Source organism: Bufo bufo, chromosome 2 (genome assembly GCF_905171765.1).
Source record: "Bufo bufo chromosome 2, aBufBuf1.1, whole genome shotgun sequence".
Lineage (NCBI taxonomy): Eukaryota > Metazoa > Chordata > Amphibia > Anura > Bufonidae > Bufo > Bufo bufo.
Genome location: NC_053390.1, coordinates 145,560,392 through 145,586,128, shown reverse-complemented (window position 1 = coordinate 145,586,128; position 25,737 = coordinate 145,560,392). Strand labels below are relative to the sequence as shown.

Below are 25,737 nucleotides of genomic sequence, written 5' to 3'. Positions count from 1 at the left end.
TCTCATAAACTTCTATTAGGACAGAGCAAAACGGAATGCCTCTTAAAGGTTTCCGTTTTGCATTCCATTCGGCCATTCCATTATATTCCGTTTAAAACAGAACCTATAACGGAATGGGATAACGCAGATGTGAACCCATCCTTAGGAATAGATTGTTTCTGAATACTCCAGCGTACCGAGGAAGAAAGGAAAACTCTTGAAAGCTTGTCTTTTAAGTATTAGATTAGTACAATAAAAACGGACACACTGTTATGGAGGATCTGTGGGTATAATATATATATATATATATATATATATATATATATATATATATACATACATGCGCGCGGCGTGTGTGTGTGTTTGTGCTTTAGGGTGCACACCCTAATGCAATAGGCTGCGCACGCCTATGATCTGGAATGATCCCCAATGCAAGTCAATAGGGACGGATCCGTTTTCTCTGACATAATCTGCCACAATAGAAAACGGATCCGTCCTCCATTGACTTTCAATGGAGTTCATGGCGGATCCGTCTTGGCAATGTTAAAGATAATACAACCGGATCCGTTCTGAACGGATGCAGACGTTTGTTTATCTGAACGGATCCGTCTGTGCAGATCCATGAAGGATCCACACCAAACGCGAGTGTGAAAGTAGCCTAAGAGGAGCGCCCCCCCCCCCGACTTCTCACCAGTGACGGACAGACTGCTAAGAGTCTGCATTAGAGATACAGCTATTGATTATATCAGTAATCAAGTATTCTATCAATTAATCCAACGATTAAGCAAGTACTCTAGAAAGAAACTAAATTAAAAGAACGTTTTCCTTTATAAAAATTCATTAGCCCCCCCCAAGGTCGTCATCAGACTCCCTGCCATCAGCTTCCCCAACACCCCCCCCCCCCAGTGTCATCCACTGGTCCCCACCCCCCACGGACACTTTGTGTCGAGTTAGTCGATTTAATCAAGTAATCATTTCAGCCCTAGTCTGCATGTGCACACAGCTTGTCAATCACTGCTGACAGGGCTGGGAGCAGGAGGAGCACTTACTAGAGTGGACATATAAGGCCTCATTCACACATCTGTGTCCGTGATGAAATCCGTGATAAGATTCATCCATGAGGATGTCCGTGATGGATCCGTCTTTCGTCCATGTGTTATCCGCATTCCATGGACACTGCACAGCTGAAAATAAATTTTCAGAACATCTCCTCTTAATGGTCCGTGAAACGCGGATGGCGTCCGTGTTGCGTCCATGTTTTTTACTGACCCACAGACTAATGGGTGTGATAGATCCGTAATCACGGATAAAATAGGGCATACTTCTGTGCTAAAACAGCAATGTGTGAATACACACATTAAAATGAATGGGTACATGTGCTGCCCACGGAGAACACAGACAGCACACGTCCATGAATCACTGATGTGATGGGTCTGCTGTACGTTTTCATAACTCCTATAAATCGTAAAGCACAATATTTTTTTTGTGCCCACGCTGTTACTCTTAGGCCTCCTGCACACAACCGTTTTTTTCCTCCTTTTACTGTCCGTTTTTTGCGTTCCGTATACGGAGCTATTAATTTCAATGGTTCCACACAAAAAAACGGAATGTACTCCGTATGCATTCCGTTTCTGTATTTTCGTTTTTCCGTTCCGTTGAAAGATAGAACATATCCTATTATTGCCCGCAAATCACGTTCCGTGGCTCCATTCAAGTCAATGGGTCCGCAAAAAAAACGGAACACATATGGAAATGCATCCGTATGTCTTCCGTATCCGTTCAGTTTTTGCGGAACCATCTATTGAAAATGTTATGCCCAGCCCAATTTTTTCTATGTAATTACTGTATACTGTATACGCCATACGGAAAAACTGAACCAAAACTGAAACACAACAAAAACAAAAAAACTGAAAAACGGATTCGGAAAAAATGGCCTGCAAAAAACTAAAAAAGGAATACGTTGTGTGCAGGAGGCCTTAAAGGGAACTTATCACATTGAAAATGATGTGCCAGAAGCATGTTATAGAGCAGGAGGAGCTGAGCAGATTGATATATAGTTTTATTCCTGCTCATTCTGGGCTGTGAAGTCCAGGAGGCGGTCCTATCAGTGATTGACAGCTGTCTCTGTATACACAGTGAGAGGGAAGACTGTCAGTCACTGATAGGACCGCCTCCTGGACTTCAAAGCCTAGAAAGAGCAGAGATATAAAAGGATATAAAGTTATACTGAATATTTTCCCATAAAGACACCATATAGCTATCTTCTCAGCTTCTCCTGCTCTATAAATGTGCTGCCTTCAGGTTAGACACCATGTTCAGCACGACTGGTTCCCTATAAGCAGGACAGCACATAGTCTGATGATTAATACAATTCTGGCTGCCTGCAATATTTAAGAATAAGAAATATTGGATAAGAATTTAAGATTCTTATTTCACACGAGTGATACGGAACTTGTACCTGTTCAGTCAGTGAAAAACGTGATATTTTTTTCTCCCTCAGTTTTCCTTCAGTGTTTTCTGCAATTCTGTTAAAGGGTTTATCATGGATTGATTTAAAAATGGGGGAGAGGGGCTCAGTACATGGCTCTACAACAGCTGGTAATGATGTGATCCTGGCAGTCTGACAGGTATGCCCCCCTATGTGTAGTATATTGTGTACAACGCTGCAAGTGGAGGCAACCATCCTGCTCACATTCTAGGACAGATCGCTTGCGACCATTTTAAATCATTTCCTGAGAACCCTTTAAGTTTTTTCATTTTTCCTGTGCAGATGCCATCAGTTTTTATGCCTTTTTCACACTTGTGAACAAAAACTGGAGATTTCCTAGCAACTATCAGTGAAAAACGGACAGTCCTTCAGTGTGCTGTCAGTTTTTTTTCACTGACCCATTGTTTTAGGCCTCATGCACACGGCCGTTGTTTGGGTCCGCATCGCAGCCGCCATTTTGGCGGCTCGGATGCGGACGCATTCACCTCAATGGGGCAGCAAAAGATGCGGACAGCACTCCGTTTGCTGTCCGCATCCGTTGCTCCGTTCTGTGGCCCCACAAAAAAGAAAATAGAACATGTTCTATTCTTGTCTGTTTTGCGGACAAGAAGAGGAATTTCTACAATGGGCCGCCCGTTCCGTTCCGCAAATTTGACAGAAAACTCGCTTGTGTGAAATAAGGTCGTTCCGTTTTTTGCGGTCCATAAATTGCAGATCCGCAAAACACGGAAGCCGCCCGTGTGCCTTCCCCAATTTGCGGAACGGAACAGGCGGCCCATTGTAGAAATGCCTATTCTTGTCCGCAAAACGGACAAGAATAGGACATGCTATAATTTTTTTGCGGGGCCAAAAAAACTGTGCATGAGGCCTTAGTTTGACACTCGTATTACAAGACATTCGTGACCATGTTTTTTGAGAAGTACAGAACATCCTGTCAGCAATGTTTTTTAACATTTCTATTTCTTTTCACTTCTTTATAACAATGTCAGTGGGAGAAACGACAACTAGTATCACTTCTCGTAACCATTTCTTTTTTGTCATAAAACTGAAAAAAAAATTACAAGTGAGCCAAAAACACCCCCACTAGGTGGCAAAGTACAGCCGAGGTAAAAACTCGAAAAAGAAGGTACATTTTTATGTAAATTTTTTTTTGTTTAATCTGAATCCACACAATCTGTAGTGTGAGCATAAATTAAGACTGGCCATACACATTAGATAGCTGCTGGCGCATTCTGCCAGCTCCTCCATACCTATTAGATAGCTGCTGGCGCATGCTCCCAGCTCCTCCATACACATTAGATAGCTGCTGGCGCATGCTCCCAGCTCCTCCATACACATTAGATAGCTGCTGGCGCATGCTTCCAGCTCCTCCATACCTATTAGATAGCTGCTGGCGCAAGCTTCCAGCTCCTCCATACACATTAGATAGCTGCTGGCGCATGCTCCCAGCTCCTCCATACACATTAGATAGCTGCTGGCGCATGCTTCCAGCTCCTCCATACACATTAGATAGCTGCTGGCGCATGCTCCCAGCTCCTCCATACACATTAGATAGCTGCTAGCGCATGCTTCCAGCTCCTCCATACCTATTAGATAGCTGCTGGCGCAAGCTTCCAGCTCCTCCATACACATTGGATAGCTGCTGGCGCATGCTCCCAGCTCCTCCATACACATTAGATAGCTGCTGGCGCATGCTCCCAGCTCCTCCATACACATTAGATAGCTGCTGGCGCATGCTTCCAGCTCCTCCATACACATTAGATAGCTGCTGGCGCATGCTTCCAGCTCCTCCATACCTATTAGATAGCTGCTGGCGCATGCTCCCAGCTCCTCCATACACATTAGATAGCTGCTAGCGCATGCTCCCAGCTCCTCCATACACATTAGATAGCTGCTAGCGCATGCTCCCAGCTCCTCCATACACATTGGATAGCTGCTGGCGCATGCTCCCAGCTCCTCCATACACATTAGAAAGCAGTTGGGGCATGCTCCCAGTACCTCCATACACATTAGATAGCTACTGGCGCATGCTCCCAGCTCCTCCATTCACATTGGATAGCTGCTGGCGCATGCTCCCAGCTCCTCCATTCACATTGGATAGCTGCTGGCGCATGCTCCCAGCTCCTCCATACACATTAGATAGCAGTTGGGGCATGCTTCCAGCTCCTCCATACCTATTAGATAGCTGCTGGCGCATGCTTCCAGCTCCTCCATACACATTAGATAGCTGCTGGCGCATGCTCCCAGCTCCTCCATACACATTAGATAGAAGTTGGCGCATGCTTCCAGCTCCTCCATACCTATTAGATAGCTGCTGGCGCATGCTCCCAGCTCCTCCATACACATTAGATAGCTGCTGGCGCATGCTCCCAGCTCCTCCATACACATTAGATAGCTGCTGGCGCATGCTCCCAGCTCCTCCATACACATTAGATAGAAGTTGGCGCATGCTCCCAGCTCCTCCATTCACATTAGATAGCTGCTGGCACATGCTCCCAGCTCCTCCATACACATTAGATAGAAGTTGGCGCATGCTCCCAGCTCCTCCATACACATTAGATAGCTGCTGGCGCATGCTCCCAGCTCCTCCATACACATTAGATAGCTGCTGGCGCATGCTCCCAGCTCCTCCATACACATTAGATAGAAGTTGGCGCATGCTCCCAGCTCCTCTATTCACATTAGATAGCTGCTGGCACATGCTCCCAGCTCCTCCATACACATTAGATAGCAGTTGGGGCATGCTCCCAGCACCTCCATACACATTAGATAGCTGCTGGCGCATGCTTCCAGCTCCTCCATACACATTAGATAGCAGTTGGGGCATGCTCCCACCACCTCCATACACATTAGACAGCTGCTGGTGCATTCTCCCAGCTCCTCCATTCACATTAGATAGCTGCTGGCGCATGCTCCCAGCTCCTCCATTCACATTAGATAGCTGCTGGCGCATGCTCCCAGCTCCTCCATACACATTAGATAGCTGCTGGCGCATGCTCCCATTTCCTCCATACACATTGGATAGCTGCTGGCGCATGCTCCCAGCTCCTCCATACACATTAGATAGCTGCTGGCGCATGCTCCCATTTCCTCCATACACATTGGATAGCTGCTGGCACATGCTCCCAGCACCTCCATACACATTAGATAGCTTCTGGCACATGCTCCCAGCTCCGTCATACACATTAAATAGAAGTTGGCGCATGCTCCCAGCGCCTATACACATTAGATAGCTGCTGGCACATGATCCCAGCTCCTCCATACCCACCACGCCGTACGTGCACGTCCTGAATGGGGAGAAAGTAGAAAGCCACTGACAGATTCCTCGGAAAACAGCTCATCTATCTAAGGAGAAAAGGAATGGGCAATTGATATCCAACTGCTCAGACCTCATCTCTAACAATATCTGCTGACAATTGGAGATTCTGGATGCCTTTATATACATGAAATGGATGGCAGATCCCACCAAAATCGGAAGGTTTGGCTGACATTTATCTAATGAGTATGGCCACCTTAAAGGGGTTATCCAGGAATTGATAGTGACGTCCTATCCTCAGGATAGGTCATCATTATCACTTTGATGAGGTCCTAATCCCGGCACCCCTGCCGATCAGCTGTTTCAGGGAGCCGCCGTACTCACCATGCAGCCGGCAGCTTTTCAACCACAACGCTGTGCAGCTCCGCCCATTGACCTGAAGGCCATGATGTGTAGTGATGACACATGGCATAGGAAGACTCTGTGGTGCTCACGGAGCACTGGCTTCTTTTAACAGCTGATCAGTGGGTGTCCCGGGAGTCAAACCCCAGCTGATTTGATATTATAGATCTATCCTGAGGATAGGTCATCAATATAAATTCCCAGACAACCCCTTCAAGGTCTCATGCAAGCCTTTGTACATGGTGCCTGGACAAAGGCACATGGAGACCATACTGCTCCATACCACAGAGCCATTGGGACTCAGTGTACCGCGTATAGTACCTACATACTGTACGGCTCTGCACTTAGGATGTTTTCACCCACAGTATCATTAGTTTAAATGAAGATTATCTCCATAATACAGCATCTTATGGAAGAGTCAACCATTTTTCTGGAGGTACATTAAGGTCTCAGACATCTATCGGAGCTGCATTTACAGGTTTGTATGAATAAACTCAAGAAACTCAAGCATCAGATTGTCCACAAGTAGAAAGGAGAGCTGCCCAGTACCAAATGGAAACCTCTGATTTATGGCAGGATTAAAAAGTAATATCTGATTTCAAACTTTAGATATATCCTTTCCAGGTCTAGAAGCTACTGTAGCCCAGAAAAGAAAAAAAGTCAAGCTTTTCAGCGCTAGACGGGTCAGGTGTCCAAAAAAGTGGAAGTGCCACCATACCATCATTCCTCCACAACAGATTGTTCTGTGCATTTGCACAATCAGCATGGCATCCGCGTTGATTTTCTGTGCGGTTTTTGGCCTCTTTTTTTCAGCTTCCTATTTTTTCAGCTCCCCATTCATTTCAATGGGAGAAGTTGCGTGGAATCCACTCCAAGAGAGAGCATGCTGCTTCCCAATAAAATGAATGGGAGGCTTTTAAGAGGAGTTTTCTGGCATGGAAAACGGGTGAAAAACAGCGCCAAAAACATTGTGTGAACGGCCATTATACCATCTCATGCGCTCCCACTACCTTTAGATAGGAGCTCGCAGCAAGAAGATCCAGCAGCACAGCCTCAGGTAGACATTATGCAGCAGCAGGTAAGGCAGAGGAGACCCGGACGGGCTGGAGCTTCTGCTTCCCCTTGGCGTCCAGATCGCCTCTGTGTCCGCTGCTGCCTGTTGCTCAGCTGCGGGATCCCTTTGACGTGCTTTGCTGTCTGAAGAGAGAATGATCTTGTAAAATGGTGCAAGTTTCACAAGATCATGCTGATAGAGTCACTCCGACACGGTCTGCGCTGCCTGGACAGTGACAGATTGGCTCAGGTTCACATCCCTTTGACAATGGCTGGTGGATCAAACTGTCCAGTTAGTCACCAATTTGCTGAGGTTATTGTCGTGGAACAGGGGCACCAATAGACAAAAAAAAAAAAAATCATTGCGCCCAAACTCTAAGGCTACTTTCACACCTGCGTTAGGTGCGGATCCGTCTGGTATCTGCACAGAGGGATCCGCACCTATAATGCAAACGATTGTATCCTAACACGATTCTTCTTTTCCAATAATCAGTATTTGGTGAATATTTTAAGCCAAAACCAGGAGAGGAACTTAGAGAAGTATAAAGAAAAGATTTGCACCTTCTCCTGGTTTTTCAAATATTAACTATAAGCAGACTTCACTTTTGAAGGACAGATTATAAAATGAAGGGATAAAGGGTCTACATATTTAATGAAACAATAATGTGATCAGCTTTATCATCTTGTAAAACCGCCTCAATTAAACCACCAAAAAATCATGGTACCCAGCCTTCATTTCTCCTGGCACAGCGAATTCTGAGATTTTTTTTATTTGTATTTTATACCAAACAGAAATCAATGAGGGTCATTTATTATAGTGTTTTAGTAAAATTTTTCCAGTTTTAGACTGTAATTTTTTAGGCCCATTTACTAATGAAAGTGTGCCTGTTTTGAAGGCTGCACCTTGTTCGACAATTTTCAGTTTTAGACTAATTCTTTTGCCCTATTTATGTAGTTGTGCCTTTTTACGCATGAATTAGGCTACTTTCACATCCGCGTTTTTGATTCAGGCTTTGAGATCCGGCAGAGGATCTCAAAAACTGAAGTAAAATGATCAGTGGTGTCCCCATTTATTGTCAATAAATAACTGTGGAGACTAAGGACCTGCGACCTTGTATTGGCTGAAAAGGGCCATGTGACCGTGTGTATGGCAGTTGGGATAGGAGTGAAAGACTTGCAGGCTTCTTTTGGTCATGTGATATGCCATATTAGCATTTTTTGGGATTATCTCAGGAACGGTACGTCCTAGAGAGATGAGACTCGATGTAAAACCTTCCCGGACACCTGATGTACCTGTGTGCAAAATTTGGTGCAGATCGGTCTAGTCGTTTGGCCGCACATAAAGAACAGACAGACAGATATTTTTATATATCTAAAGAGATATGGCTACTTTCACACTGGCATTTTGGCTTTCAGTTTGCGAGATCCGTTCAGGGCGCTCACAAGCGGTCCAAAACGGATCAGTTTTGCCCTAGAGCATTCTGAATGGAAAAGGATCCGCTCAGAATGCATCAGTTTGGCACCGTTCAGTCACCATTCCACTCCGGAGTCGGACACCAAAACGTTGCCTGCAGGGTTTTGCTGTCCGCCTGAGGAAGCGGAGCCAAACGGATCCGTTCTGACACACAATGTAAGTCAATGGGGATGGATCCGTTTTCTCTGACACAATAGAAAACGGATCCGTCATGGCTATAGAAGAGATAATACAACCAGATCCGTTCATGATGGATGCAGATGGTTGTATTATTGTAACTGAAGCGTTTTTGCAGATCCATGACATATCCGCAAAAAACGCTAGTGTGAAAGTAGCCTCTCTCTCATATATATATATATATATATATATATATATATATATATATATACACACACAGACCAAAAGTTTGGACACACCTTCTCATTCAAAGAGTTTTCTTTATTTTCATGACTATGAAGGCATCAAAACTATGAATTAACACATGTGGAATTATATACATAACAAACAAGTGTGAAACAACTGAAAATATGTCATATTCTAGGTTCTTCAAAGTAGCCACCTTTTGCTTTGATTACTGCTTTGCACACTCTTGGCATTCTCTTGATGAGCTTCAAGAGGTAGTCCCCTGAAATGGTCTTCCAACAGTCTTGAAAAAGTTCCCAGAGATGCTTAGCACTTGTTGGCCCTTTTGCCTTCACTCTGCGGTCCAGCTCACCCCAAACAGTCTCGATTGGGTTCAGGTCCGGTGACTGTGGAGGCCAGGTCATCTGGCGCAGGACCCCATCACTCTGCTTCATGGTCAAATAGCCCTTACTTTCAAAGTTTTCCCAATTTTTCGGCTGACTGACTTTCATTTCTTAAAGTAATGATGGCCACTCGTTTTTCTTTACTTACTGTAGCTGCTTTTTTCTTGCCATAATACAAATTCTAACAGTCTATTCAGTAGGACTATCAGCTGTGTATCCACCTGACTTCTCCTCAACGCAACTGATGGTCCCAACCCCATTTATAAGGCAAGAAATCCCACTTATTAAACCTGACAGGGCACACCTGTGAAGTGAAAACCATTTCAGGGGACTACCTCTTGAAGCTCATCAAGAGAATGCCAAGAGTGTGCAAAGCAGTAATCAAAGCAAAAGGTGGCTACTTTGAAGAACCTAGAATATGACATATTTTCAGTTGTTTCACACTTGTTTGTTATGTATATAATTCCACATGTGTTAATTCATAGTTTTGATGCCTTCAGTGTGAATCTACAATTTTCCTAGTCATGAAAATAAAGAAAACTCTTTGAATGTGAAGGTGTGTCCAAACTTTTGGTCTGTACTGTATATATATATATATATATATATATATATATATATATATATACACACATATACATACACACACACACACATACACACACACACAGAGTATATATATCAGTCAATAAAAGAGAGAATGTTAATTTGTCATTAGCATCTTTCATCTGGAAGGAGTTGCCCGATTATCGGCAGCACATCTGATGATCAACAACTCAACTAAATGACGGAGGAACGACTGCGGCAGCAATCGCACCTCCCCCATTCACTCTGCATCGGCCTGTTTATTGCCATCAGCACTAATCCTACCAGGACATTGAGCTGTGTTATGGGGCCCTACCACAGGTGCTGATGCTGGAAGATAAATCTGCCTACCACCAGTAGAGAGGACCATTTGATCCACCAACAAGCACAAGCAGTATTTCCAGGCGTTTAGCAGAAGGAAATAAGGAAATTTGGCGTCAAGGTGCCCATTATGTGTCCTGCCCTTTACGGCCAGGCCACCGTCACCATCATTTGCAGTGGTGTCATGAACAAGAAACATGGACTGCTATGGACTTGACACGGACTGCCATGGCATTTTTCAGGAGGATAATGCTCGCCCAGGAATGCCTCCAGAACATTGTAACACTTTCTTGACCTGCCCGGTCACGGGATCTATCGCCAATCAAGCATTTATGGGATGGAAATGGCATAGAAGGGCTGATGGCGCCGGGGGACATGGCATGGGGGGGCTGATCTGATGGCACTGGGGGAGTGGGACAGATAGCAAAGGAGGCACTGGGGGAGGGGGACATGGCAATGGATGGCAGGAAGGCACTGGGGGAGGAAGACATGGCAATGGATGGCATGGAGGGGCAGATGGCACTGGGGGACATGGCATGAAGGGTCTGATCTGATGGCACTGAGGGAGTGGGGGACATGGTGGATGGCATGGAGACACTGGGGGAGGAGGAAATGACAATGGATGGCATGGAGGGACAGATGGCACTGGGGAGTGGGGGACATGGTGGATGGCATGGAGGCAGTGGGGGAGGGGGACATGGCAATGGATGGCATGGAAGCTCTGGGGGAGGGGGACATGGCAATGGATGGCATGGAAGCTCTGGGGGAGGAGGACATGGCAATGGATGGCTTGGAAGCATGAAGGGGCAGATGGCACTGGGGAAGTGTGGGACATGGCATGGAAAGGCTGATCTGAAGGCACTGGGGGAGTGGGGGACATGGTGGATGTAATGGAGGCAGTGGGGGAGGGGGACATGGCAATGGATGGCATGGAAGCACTGGGGGAGGAGGACATGGCAATGGATGGCATGGAGGGGCAGATGGCACTGGGGAAGTGTGGGACATGGCATGGAAAGGCTGATCTGATGGGAGTGAGGGACATCACATGGCAATGGATGGCATGGAGGGGCTGATGGCACTGGGGGAGTGGAGCTGAACGCACTGGGGGGAATTGATGCACTTGGGTTGATTGCACAGGGGGGGGGGGGCGAAGGGCGTTGGGGACTGATGGCAGGGGGTCTGATGAGTTTATAAAGGAAAACAATCTATTCATAAATTTTTTCATATTAGAGTACTCGATTAATAGTAAAAATAACCGGTAGAATACTCGATAGCTAAAATAATTGTTTGCTGCAGCCCTAATTCACACACAGAAAGATTCACTCCATCCCAACTATTCCTTCTTGGTGCATTATTTTCTTGTCGATGAGAGTACATGCTATAAATGACAATACTACACAATTAGGTTGATGCCAAAACCAGAACTTAATAAAGTTCTACAGCAAAACAGAAAACACTAAATCAAATTATTGGAGACAGGGAAAAATCTTGTTTTCTGCACAAAGTGAACCCTGTATAAGATCCTGTAAGCCGCCTGGATTCATCTGCGTTACTAAGAGGGACTCATATGCAAATAAAACAAACAGTTATACTTTATTACTTGTTTTGTTGGAGCAGCGCCTGGGGACGCAGAATTCGTGTCTGGGTGGGGTCTGCCACTGTAATGACCTTCAGACATGGACTGCACGTCCTCCACTGTTTACTTAGGAGGCTGTAATAAGGAGACGTAACCAATTACTGGTATAAAGACTCCAGCCTCAAAGCCAGTACACAACGTCTGATAACACATAATCCAATACTTCTCATATTCCAAAACATTCTCCTCCTCGCTATGTCACAATCACAATGCTTCAAGAAGTGGAAATATGAAGAGTTTGACGAGGTCTTCACCCTGACGCACAGAAAATCACTTGTGACCAGGACAAATTACAGGGGCTATCCAATTTCTCCAACTGCCACTGCCCCCCCCCCCCCCCCCCCCCCCCCCAATGTGCCGGGCCCCTCACAGGTAATATACCTTATTTTTCGCCCTTTAAGACGCACTGGCCCATAAGACGCTCCTAGTTTTTAGAGGAGGACAATAAGAAAAAATATTTTTTATTAGACCTCAGGTCAGACCCACAATCAGACCTCAGCTCACACCCAAAAGTGAATGACCCCCAATCAGACCTCAGATATGAGCCCCAATAAAAAGAAGACCCCATTCAGACCTCAGATCAGACCCACAGTCTCAAATCAGCCCCCCATGCCACATTTGATCAGCCCCCAGTCTCATATTAGCCTCCATTGCCTCTTGATCAGCCCCCATTGCCTCAGATGACAAAATAAAAAACCCACTTACCTCTCCTGCTCCCGGATGCCGCCGCTCCTCATCTACATCGCGATCCTCTTCATCCTGCTGTCGGCTTTGCTGTGGACCTGCACGTACAGCGTGAGGTCAAGGAGAGCCCTCACGCTGTGCGCAGCCTTTACAGCCGAGGACCAGGAAGCGGTAAGTACAGAGCCTTCACCGCTTCCCGGTCCTCCGATACTAATGAGCGCTTCCATAATGGAATCGCTCATTAGTATTCACCAAATAAGACGCAGGGGCATTTTCCCCCCACTTTATGGGGAGAAAAATACGGTACTTACCCCGCTTACTGCGCTCCTGGTCCCTGCACCACTGCTTCTCCTTGTACAGGGCGCAGGGAGTGGGGTAAGTATATTACCTGTGAGGGGCCTGGCACATGGGCAGGCTGTTGGAGAAATTAGATAACCCCTTTAATATGTTAACCTGCCAAAAACCCACTGGCGGCCATGTCCTTTCTGCCGCCCATCGCAATGACCACGGAGTACTTAAAGGCTATGTACGGTACATCTTTGGGGGCAATTTTTTTTTATTATTGCATTGTACTCATTATATGAACTATAAATAATTTTTTTCAATTGGTCTTTATTAAAAATATGAACAGAGCCAAGATGCTCTACGAGCGGGATCTGAATTTTCTCTCTGCTCAGTCAGGCTCCTTATCGCTGCTCTGGGACATTATAGCTCAGTTCTTATCTTGCTGATAAGAATGTGGCTTAAATAAGCGTTTATGACTTCTTAGTAATTTAGAGATAAGGGTTATTAGATGACCGCAAAAAGTGAGAGTTAAAGTCCAATTCACACACCTAGAAAAACAAACAGTTAACCCTCTGTGACAGAACGGCTCAATATTTTTTAATAAAGACCAGTTTAAAAAATTATTTTTAGCCCCAAATGAGTAAAATGCAATCATAAAACAAAAGTCCCCAAAAGTGTACATAGCCTCTAAAGCTGCATCCACGCCAAGAGACATGTCTCATTGATCCCAAGTAAGAAAAGGTATGACATGGCACTCACTATAAAATCTTCCTTAATAAGCATGAAATCAGGACCAAAACCGCACAAAACAATTGCACAAATCCGCACTATTTATCATGTTTTTTGTGCAGTTTTGAGGCAGATTTTCCCACATATCTCACCTTTCCATTGAAAAGCCTGAAATCCGGACAAGAAAAACGCAACAACAAGTGACATGCGGCATATTTGAAAATCTGCACAGGTCAATTTCCGCACCTAAAAAAAAAAAAAGCAGGGTACATAAGATTTGTCTAATTTGCTGGTACTGTATTAAGCTCAGTTTTTTCCACACGAAATCCGCTTTGAAAAAAACCTACATAATCCGCATTGTGTGCAGGTACCCTTAGAGTTAATCGTTAAAGTGAGGTTTACTACAGATGTAAGAAGGAGAAGTCAGAAATGCAGTGCAGAAATGAATTGCTGCCCATACGATTCTGGCTTTTTTTAGGCCCTGTGTGCTGGTTAAACGGCATTGCGCAGGCGCGAGACTTACCCAGCACACAGGGCAGGCAGGAGAAGACGAACGCTGGCCTGTCAATCAAGGACGGCAGGGCGTGGAATGAGGTGGGAGAACAGAGCCTCTAGGAGCATAAGCAAAGCCCCCCATCCCCCGATCCTAGAGGCTAATTAGCATATTACAAAAGTAAGAATTGTGCAGTAAGGGGGGCATCAATAAACCTAAAAATAGCAGAGTTAGATGCTGCTGACATTAGCACATCTCTAATGTCAGACAGTTTAAGGGGGTTAATTCTGGTGACAAAAACCCTTTAAAGGGATTGTGCCATAACTGATGTAAAAAATGAAGTTGAAAGATGGAACTGAGCATGTGCGCCCACCTCAGTAGGTGGACGTGCACAATACCACACAGATTGAATAACAGGAGGCGTAATAATTTATATATACACACAACCACAATTTTTACTGTGGAAATAAATGATATATTTTTTTACATTTTAAGTCGTTCATGTTTTACACTAAATAACCTAATAAATTAACTCTTCGGGTTGTTACAGTCATGTGAATAGCTAATATACAAAAGGAGTTCCCAAAAAGAAACAGGAACCGTCTCCTCAGGGGTGGGAATTAGTAGTACAGGCTTCTGCCACTAGGTGACTGGTTCTTTCATCATGACAACACTTCTGTCCACATAGTGCTAAGAAGCACTCCCACAAAATTTTTATTACCTGACCTTCTAACTTTATTTTATCGGATACTCCTATATGCTAATACATTATGCTGTGTGTCTGTAAGACAGGCTTACAGAACAGACAGCCCTCAGGGCTGACTGAAAATGGGTCCCCCAGTCTCTGATCGGATCCCTGGGGAACCTGGTGACCCAACTGTAAATTTAACAACTAGGATCGGAGGTCCCCGTGACCCCGGCTGTAAAGCACGAGATTACGCTAGTAACAGCTGGTTCTTAGAAAAGAAGCACTTGGGGAACCGGCAACCAATCCCCCTACACAAACAGCAGGAACGTCACTGCAGAATGAGACCCTGCAAAATTATTGGGTTAATGTGACATAACCCCTTTAAATTATGAAGCTAAGAAATAAGCGTATGAAGGAAATGATGAGAAAACTGATAATGGGAATTAGCTTTAATCATTTACATGTTTCAGGCTGGATACTACCAGAACACGCAGGTACAGGCTCCTCATAGCAAAGTAGAAAAAAAAGAAAATTCTAAATGTTGTGAAAACATGTGTTGGCCAAACAGCGTTATAATAAATATGTTATTGTACAGAGTAAACATGGTGCAAACTGGGCGATGTGGGTGTTGAGTTGCAGGAAACGCAGAGAAGCAGATAAAAGCACAAGGCACAAATTCACTTCACAGTCAACCCTGACTATGGTCTGACTTCAGATCATAATTCTACAGAAATTCTGTTGAAGCATATTATATAGGATTATATACCTCCTATTGTGAATATTACAAACCACAAGGCCTCTTCAAAACAACAATCCCAATTTACTAATCTGTCTACACCTAGAATCTGTCTAAGGCCTAATGGTGGGTTTACACGGGCTGAGGAGCAGCAGACAATGAGCGATCGCTGGTTCATCGGGTGATGGGCTGGACCTTCAGACAGGCAGATTGTAACTTGCGTTCGCATAAACGTATGTCCCCAATAATCTGCTCAACCACCGGGCCGGGAAAATCCAGCCCTAAGAAGCATTGTTTTGCGCCAAATATAGACCACATTTCGGAAATTTTGTTTCAAAGTAAACCAAGCAATAGTTGGTATAGAATCAGAGAAAAGGGTCTGTCCCTGCACCACGTTTATCACCCAGCCTGAACCCCTGTGATAAATCTGGTGCAGGTTTAGTTAGCCTGTCTAGGTTTACACAATCTATAAGATTAGTAAATCTCCCCCCAAGTTCTTCCTCCTAATATGTGCGGCATCAATGTATCACTAATCCCTATGCAACTGAAAATGCTGACAGAAAACCGGTATTTTTGCAAAAAAGGTAGTTTGAAACAGTCTTAATAAATTTTATTTGGCTTAGCTTTCTTTTCCTTTCGGAAGGAGATTAGACATCACGATCTGTCCCCTCCAAACAATGATTTTTAAACCTGTTAAAAGATTTGGATTGCATTTGCTTGTTTATTTACACTGCAAGATCATCGCTAACAAGCATTACTACGAACGTTTGTTAGCGATCATCTGGCAGACAATCTGCCAGACTAATACAGACTAATACACCCTCTCTGATGTCACCAGATGTAAGATATGCTAATGTTCATATTTTTGCCTAAAAACCCAGAGGAGTGTTTCGTGGCCTATAATACGTCTCATGCATATTAGGCGCTCTCCATAATGAGAAAGAGTATACATCCCCAGACCCCAACAAAGGCCTCTCAGCTAGCTAAGCCAATTATCTCTGCTATGCTTTGATGAAGGGAAATCACCTGGAAAGAGCTCAGTGCAGATGAGGCTAATATCCAAGTTAGGCTACTTTCACACCTGCGTTTAGGTCGGATCCGTCTGGTATGTGCCCAGACGGATCCGCACCTATAATGCAAACGCTTAGATCCGTTCAGAACGGATCCGTTTGCATTACCATGAACAAAAAAAATAAAAAAAAAATTTTTTTTTTTTTGTTCATGATAATGCAAACGGATCCGTTTTGACTTTACATTGAAAGTCAATGGGAGACGGATCCGTTGTAAATTGAGCCATACTGTGTCAACTTCAAACGGATTCGTCCCCATTGACTTACATTGTAAGTCTGGACGGATCCGTTTGCCTCCGCACGGCCAGGCGGACACCTGAACGCTGCAAGCTGCGTTCAGGTGTCCGCCTGCTGAGCGGAGCGGAGGACAAACGGTGCCAGACTGATGCATTCTGAGCGGATCCGCATCCATTCAGAATGCATTAGGGCTGGACGGATCCGTTCGGGGCCGCTTGTGAGCCCCTTCAAATGGAACTCACAAGCGGAGCCCCGAACGCTAGTGTGAAAGTAGCCTTATGCTTTAAGGCCTGTTGAAAAGGCTGAGCATTGACTTTGGATTGCTATGTTACACCTTGTGGTACACCATTTGTAAGTAAAACTGATTTGCGTGTCTCTTTCCCAGGGCAATGTTACGCATTGCTTAGCTTATTCTCTCTCTTATTCTACCTTACTGAATCCCAAAATATTCTGATTCTATTGAATCCAACGTTTTTGAAAGATTTGGTTTGAATTCCGAAACAATGGAAATGATTCACTAATCTTTAATTAAGAACAATCTTCAACATAAAAAAAGAACAAGAAGTCCTAAAAGGGATGAGCAGTTATCTCATCATTGAGTCTGTCTGGGATTACATGAAGAAACAGAAGGATTTGAGCAAGCCTAATATATCCACAGAAGATCTGTGGTTAGTTCATTAAGATATGGAACAACATCCCTCTTGAAGTTCCTTCAAAAACTGTGTACAAGTGTACCTAGAATAACTGATGCTGTTTTGAAGGTAAAGGGTAGTCACACCAAATATTGATTCGATTTAGATATCTCTTTTAGGGCTCATGCACACGACCATGCCACTGTTATGGAGGGGGGGGATCTCTGGATGGCACCGTTAAGGAGGGGGGGATCTCTGGATGGCACCGTTATGGAGGGGGGATCTCTGGATGGCACCGTTATGGAGGGGGGATCTCTGGATGGCACCGTTATGGAGGGGGGGATCTCTGGATGGCACCGTTATGGAGGGGGGGATCTCTGGATGGCACCGTTATGGAGGGGGGGATCTCTGGATGGCACCGTTATGGAGGGGGGATCTCTGGATGGCACCGTTATGGAGGGGGGGGATCTGTGGATGACACTGCTATGGGGGGGATCTGTGGATGACACTGCTATGGGGGGGATCTGTGGATGACACTGCTATGGGGGGGATCTGTGGATGACACTGCTATGGGGGGGATCTGTGGATGACACTGCTATGGGGGGGATCTGTGGATGACACTGCTATGGGGGGGGGGGGTCTGTGGATGACACTGCTATGGGGGGGGGGATCTGTGGATGACACTGCTATGGGGGGGGGATCTGTGGATGACACTGCTATGGGGGGGGGATCTGTGGATGACACTGCTATGGGGGGGGATCTGTGGGTGACACTGCTATGGGGGGGATCTGTGGATGACACTGCTATGGGGGGGATCTGTGGATGACACTGCTATGGGGGGGATCTGTGGATGACACTGCTATGGGGGGGGATCTGTGGATGACACTGCTATGGGGGGGGGGGGGGGGGATCTGTGGATGACACTGCTATGGGGGTGGGATCTGTTGCATAATCTTATCTAACCGCTCACTGTTGCATAATCTTATCTAACCTGTAGGCATTGTTAAAATATAATAATGTGTAATCCAGCTGTATTACTTACAACTAAGTTCCGTAGCAGAGAGGAGGGAGGAGGCAGGCCGGGAGGACAACGCGATACTCACTACGTCACGGGCCCACTGCCTCAATCATAAAGTGGGCGGCGCAGGTGCTTGACGTAGTGAGTGAGGCGCCGCCCGCCCGCCCTGCTACGAAACTTAGTTGTAAGTAATACAGCTGTATTACACATGATTATTATATCTTAACAATGCCTACAGGTTAGATAAGATTATACAACAGTGAGCGGGGCCGGTGCATTAGAATACAGGGACTGCACCGCTCCCTGCTGTCATTCCTAATCCAGATGCCGGCCCGCAGCCCCTACTCCCTCTGTTGATACACCCGCCAACCGCGCTGTGCGGTATCACAGCGGCCGTGTATCATTGTAGGTAATCACAGCATTTTTGGGTCGGCCAAATGGCCATATCGCAATCGTCGATTATCGCGATACGATTGCTTTGGCGATATATATCGTGGAGGCCTAAAATATATATATATATATATATATATATATATATATATATATATATATATATATATATATAGAGAGAGAGAGAGAGAGAAAGAGATGTGTGTATGTGTGTGTAATAATATAAACATACATACACACACTAATATATATATATATAGTGTGTGTATGTATGTTTATATTATTACACACACATACACACATCTCTTTCTCTCTCTCTCTCTCTCTATATATATATATATATATAATTATAATTATAGAGGGGAACTAAATGTTTTTATCTGACCGCTATCATGCTGCAATTGTGGGATCAAGGGTGGTGGCCACCATCTGAATGGCCTGTCTCAGACACCAAGAGAGCTTGTCCTCTCCATAAAATAAAAAAAGCCTCACGATATACACTGCTCAAAAAAATAAAGGGAACACTTAAACAACACAATGTATCTCCAAGTCAATCACACTTCTGTGAAATCAAACTGTCCACTTAGGAAGCAACACTGAGTGACAATCAATTTCACATGCTGTTGTGCAAATGGGATAGACAACAGGTGGAAATTATAGGCAATTAGCAAGACACCCCAATAAAGGAGTGGTTCTGCAGGTGGTGACTACAGACCACTTCTCAGTTCCTATGCTTTCTGGCTGATGTTTTGGTCACTTTCGAATGCTGGCGGTGCTTTCACTCTAGTGGTAGCATGAGACGGCGTCTACAACCCACACAAGTGGCTCAGGTAGTGCAGCTTATCCAGGATGGCACATCAATGCGAGCTGTGGTAATAAGGTTTGCTGTGTCTGTCAGCGTAGTGTCCAGAGCATGGAGGCGCTACCAGGAGACAGGCCAGTACATCAGGAGACGTGGAGGAGGCCGTAGGAGGGCAACAACCCAGCAGCAGGACCGCTACCTCCGCCTTTGTGCAAGGAGGAACAGGAGGAGCACTGCCAGAGCCCTGCAAAATGACCTCCAGCAGGCCACAAATGTGCATGTGTCTGCTCAAACGGTCAGAAACAGACTCCATGAGGGTGATATGAGGGCCCGACGTCCACAGGTGGGGGTTGTGCTTACAGCCCAACACCGTGCAGGACGTTTGGCATTTGCCAGAGAACACCAAGATTGGCAAATTCGCCACTGGCGCCCTGTGCTCTTCACAGATGAAAGCAGGTTCACACTGAGCACATGTGACAGAGTCTGGAGACGCCGTGGAGAACGTTCTGCTGCCTGCAACATCCTCCAGCATGACCGGTTTGGCATTGGGTCAGTAATGGTGTGGGGTGGCATTTCTTTGGAGGGCCGCACAGCCCTCCATGTGCTCGCTAGAGGTAGCCTGACTGTCATTAGGTACCGAGATGAGATCCTCAGACCCCTTGTGAGACCATATGCTGGTGCGGTTGGCCCTGGGTTCCTCCTAATGCAAGACAATGCTAGACCTCATGTGGCTGGAGTGTGTCAGCAGTTCCTGCAAGACGAAGACATTGATGCTATGGAATGGCCCGCCCGTTCCCCAGACCTGAATCCAATTGAGCACATCTGGGACATCATGTCTAGCTCTATCCACCAATGTCACGTTGCACCACAGACTGTCCAGGAATTGGCAGATGCTTTAGTCCAGGTCTGGGAGGAGATCCCTCAGGAGACCGTCCGCCACCTCATCAGGAGCATGCACAGGCGTTGTAGGGAGGTCATACAGGCATGTGGAGGCCACACACACTACTGAGCCTCATTTTGACTTGTTTTAAGGACATTACATCAAAGTTGGATCAGCCTGTAGTGTGTTTTTCCACTTTAATTTTGAGTGTGACTCCAAATCCAGACCTCCATGGGTTAAAAAATTTGATTTCCATTTTTTAATTTTTGTGTGATTTTGTTGTCAGCACATTCAACTATGTAAAGAACAAAGTATTTCAGAAGAATATTTAATTAATTCAGATCCAGGATGTGTTATTTTTGTGTTCCCTTTATTTTTTTGAGCAGTGTAGTTCACAAAGAAAGACAGCAGCACAGCCAAAGTGGGAACCTGTGCAATTCCTCCTGGAATTTCAGGCAAAAAAATCCATGTACGATATCCAAAGACAAATGATGAGGCAGCACTCTAAATTAGGTGAAGGGTGTTAGACCCGTTTATTCCCCAGTCGCAACGTTTCAGCCCAGCTCAATGAGGCCTTTGTCAATTTGGAGTGCTGCCTCATCATTTGTCTTTGGATATGTTACATGTTCTGGTAAGTGAAAGCTTTTGTCTTCATGTGCCTGCTGTAATGAATCATCAGGTACAAAACAAAATCAATTCTGCATCTGGAAGGCTAGAATGTGAGACTGACATTAAATGTATATAAAATCTATCAAAATACTGTATGCAATTACAATATATGTTCGGAGGTCTTTAACAATATTTAGTATGGGTAACCATGGCATACCAGCTGAACAATGGCACTGTTTCTACAAACAGATTGCAGGAAATGCCCATTCCAGGAAATTACCGTAGGTTGAAATTTACCCAGGCAACACTTGGATATTTACTACATTTCTGGATCCTGGAAATGGCTCCTACAATTTCAGATATCTCAGATTCTGTGTTCTGTCCTGTATCCAAGCTGAGCTGGTGCCATACAAGGCATCAAGGAAGAGTTGTGTGCCAAAAGTCATCATCTCCTAGCAACCAGAAGGGCATACTGTATTTGCCTTAGATTAGTCAGTGTGCTCAGCAGCGAGATACAGTATAATGGTGGCACAGGCTGCTGTAGAATATCTGAAACTGAAGTTCACTTATGAATATCATTTTACAGTGTAAGGCTACATGCACACGACCAGTGTGTGTTTTGCGGTCCGCAAATCGAGGATCCGCATAACACGGATGGCGTCCGTGTGTGTTCCTCAATTTGCGGAAAGGCACGGACAGCCATTAATATAACTGCCTATTCTTGTCCGCAAAACGCGGACAAGATTAGGACAGGTTCTATTTTTTTTGTGGACCGCGGAACGGAGCAACCGATGCGGACAGCACACGCAGTGCTGTCCGCATCTTTTACGGCCCCATTGAAGTGAATGGGTCCGCATCCGAGCCGCCAAAACTGCGGCTCGGATGCGGACCAAAACAACAGCCGTGTGCATGAGGCCTAACTCTACACATACAATATCGCACGAACATAGTGGCGGCAATGCCTTCTGCAGCACAACATACCTACTCAGCAGCACGAAATATCACAGTGCAGCACAATATACCTACTCAACAGCACAAAATATCTCAGTGCAGCACAACATACCTACTCATCAATACGAAATATCACAGTGCAGCACAATATACCTACTCAATAGCACGAAATATCACAGTGCAGCACAACATACCTACTCAACAGCACAAAATATCACAGTGCAGCACAATATACCTACTCAATAGCACGAAATATCACAGTGCAGCACAACATACCTACTCAATAGCAAGAAATATCACAGTGCAGCACAACATACCTACTCAACAGCATGAAATATCACAGTGCAGCACAATATACCTTCCTAGTAGGACCAAAGCCATGTAAAACTACAGCAATGTCAATAAACAAACAACCTCAATGATTTTACATTCATCCTCCATCTCCCTTTAAAATTATTTTAATTTAAAATCACGAGTAATTTGGATAAGCGAGCAGAACAGATTGCCTCCTAAAACACTCAGCAGATCAGCATCACCCTTCATGATATATATATATATATTGTAAGGATCGCTCTCTCAAACAGGGCGGCGATGACAGACTTCTCATCAAACAGGGTGTCTCCAAACTCAAACTTCCAAGTTTGGCATCACTTGGCACAATGTTCCAGCGTCACACCACAAAACAAACAAGCCTTGCCCGTTTAGGCTGTCACTAATACACTGCACTTTCCTATCTCACCTATAGGTCGCTGTTCACATTGGGAAATTCGGCTTCACACAGCCGTATGGTCCATGAGCCTCCTGGCTGTGACCAACACAACACATTGGGGCCTCGGTCCACCAGTCCTCCTGACTGTGACCATGCTAAACCTTGGGGTCCCAGCACTCCTGGCTGGGACCACACAGAGCCTCTGCAGGCTTCCTAATTAATTCCTTAACTCCCCCCACACACACACAGAGGATTGCTTTATCCCTCAGTGATTATCGCAGTCTGCCTCCCTTTGTGCTAGAGGAATACCTGTAGTGGACTAGGGGTGCGCCATTACCAACCTGTCTCCTAGTTCAAAGAAATCCAGCCCATATAACAAATGATCTCCAGCAAGCTATACATTGCTGAAGCAAAACACGTCTCTGGATTTCTGATACACTATATGGACAAACAGATTGGAGCTCTTAATTATTAAATTTTGGCATTTCATTCAGTCCCACTGCCACAGGTGTATAAAATCCAGCCCCTAGCCATGCAGTCTGCCTTTACAAACATCTGTGACAGAATGGGTCATTCTAAAGAGCTCACTGAATTCCAGTATGATATTGTAATAGGATCCCACCGTCGCATTAAGTCAGTTCATGAAAATGTCTTCCCTACTAGATGTTCCATAATCAACTGTGAGCGGTATTTTTGCAAACTGGAAGTGTTTGTGGCTGAACTGCTGTGGTTCCCAAAGTGGCACACCACGTATAGTTACAGAGCGGGGTTACTGAGTGCTGAGCCACATAGGGGAAGATTTATAAAACTGTCAAGAAGAACTGGCAACTAATCACAAGCCAACTTTCATTTTCCAAGAAAATGAAAAGAAGGCTGGATTGTGATTAGATGTTATGGGAAACAAGGACAGTTTTTCTTTTAGATAGTTTTCATAGACTCAATAACGGCAGAGCTCCAAACCTCCTCTGGCATTAACATCAGCACAAAAACGGTGTGCTGGGAACTTCATGGCATGGGTTTCCATGGCCGAGCAGCTGCATGCAAGCCTCATATCACCAAGAACAATGCCAACGGTCAGATGTGGTGTAAAACATGATGCCATTGGATTCTGCAGCAGTGGGAACATGTTCTGCAGTAGACAACTAAAACCATCTGGACAGCACTGGACTCCGTACGGAACATTAGATTTACCAGACTTTCCACAGTTAGATAGATTTTATTTGCAGCGATAAGAGGCAGATTCCGGGCTTGGTCTCTGTTCTCCCAATTTACTCAACGTTTCGCAATCAGATGCATTCACAGAACAAGTTCACCTACAAATGATGTATTATACAGCACCACCAGCACACAAAAGAGCATAGTCGCCGGTCAGCCATATTAGCTCTGCCTCTGGCACACACTGAACATCCTGGCACCATCAGCACGACCCTGTGATCCATCATGTCCCGGCACTGGGAGCATCAGGTTCTTATTTGCCCAACCATACAATGTGGACAGAGCACAGACTACATGACTCCCCACATCCCAGGAGCCCACTGGTTTTTCTGCCTCCACAGGGTACGGTTTAGTGTGTTACACAGTATAAGTTGTATGTACACACATTGCGCTAGCGTTGATCTATAAATTATTCCGTTTTTTCATACATCTCTCATCATGCACCGCAATATCGTCCTGGCACTAAAGGAGCCCAATTACTTAAAAAAAATAAAAAATAAATGTAATGAATGAAAATAAAAACAAATTATATCACATAAATAAAGAAACTGATCCCTGGTAGAACAAAAGACCCCCAGAGATACCAAACATACATAAAGTATACATGAACAATGATCCCCAAATACATGATGTCCACTAATCCAAAATGGTTAGAAGAAAATATACCAAATATATCCCAAGTACACACACCCTCACCAAATAATGCATTATCAAATACATATAAATAGCAATAAAGTAAGAGCCATATAAAAATAGAGTAGAGATAATGGGCAGCTCATGTGGATTTCCCTGTGGGTGTTAGAGACCCCATATGTATCCCCTCTAAACGCCCTCCTCAGGACCGGATTCTGCAAGAAAAAAAAGGTGTGAAACTAATTCATGAGGTTAATGAGGAGTCCCAAACCGCCACAGCCCCTTCATCACCTCCACTAATCTTTGAACACAGGAAGACGTTATAAATTCATTTCACCACAGAAATTTCACTTGCAGTTAATAATTATTGTAATTGATGTCTCATGGACTGCTCTTTAAAACTTATAGGGGTTTCCTGGTTTGCATCGTTTTTTTAATCATTTATAAAGTTAGAGGTAATTTTGCAATGTATTTTTTGTACCTTTATTGCCAGTTCTGGCCTGTGGTCACATGACCATGTCCATGCCACTCTTTCCCGTGATGTTATGTCCATGTCAAAGCAGCAACAGGGGCAGTGATAGGGGAGGGTCTATGTAACGAGCTGGGTGGGAGGAGCTATAAACTAGAGGAAGGAGAAGTGCATCATGGGTTTGGTTGGATACAGCAATAGAAAGTGCTACATACAGGATAGAAACAAAACAGAATGACGGCCTTACATGGTGACAAGTAGAGATGAGCGAATTTCATATTTTGAAAAACCGTTCACATTTCGTTTGTTGGTTAAAGGTGAATTGCGCCATGGATTCCGTTACCACGGACTATAACGCAATTCTATGACGGAATGCATAACGGAATGCCTTTAGAGGCATTCCATTATTCATTCCGTCATACTAGAAGTCTATGGGCTGCAAAACGGATCCGTCCCGTTTCCGTTATGCAGGGGAGTCCTCTAAAGGCATTCCGTCATAGAATTGCGTTATGGTCCGTGGTAATGGAATCCATAACGCAATTCACCTTTAACCAACAAACGAAGTGTGAA

General features: G+C 44.9%; 1 protein-coding gene across 3 annotated transcripts in view; it reads right to left on the bottom strand.

Moving 5' to 3' along the window:
- Positions 1-25,737, bottom strand: part of LOC120992535 (leucyl and cystinyl aminopeptidase) — a 107,228-nt gene that overhangs the window by 61,289 nt on the left and 20,202 nt on the right. The window contains exon 2 of one of the 3 annotated variants that reach the window (XM_040421572.1): positions 11,902-12,012. The exons of the other annotated variants lie outside the window; for them this stretch is intronic. The gene's annotated coding sequence lies outside the window, so the exon portion shown is untranslated. The remainder of the gene's footprint in view (positions 1-11,901; positions 12,013-25,737) is intronic. 3 annotated transcript variants of the gene reach the window in all.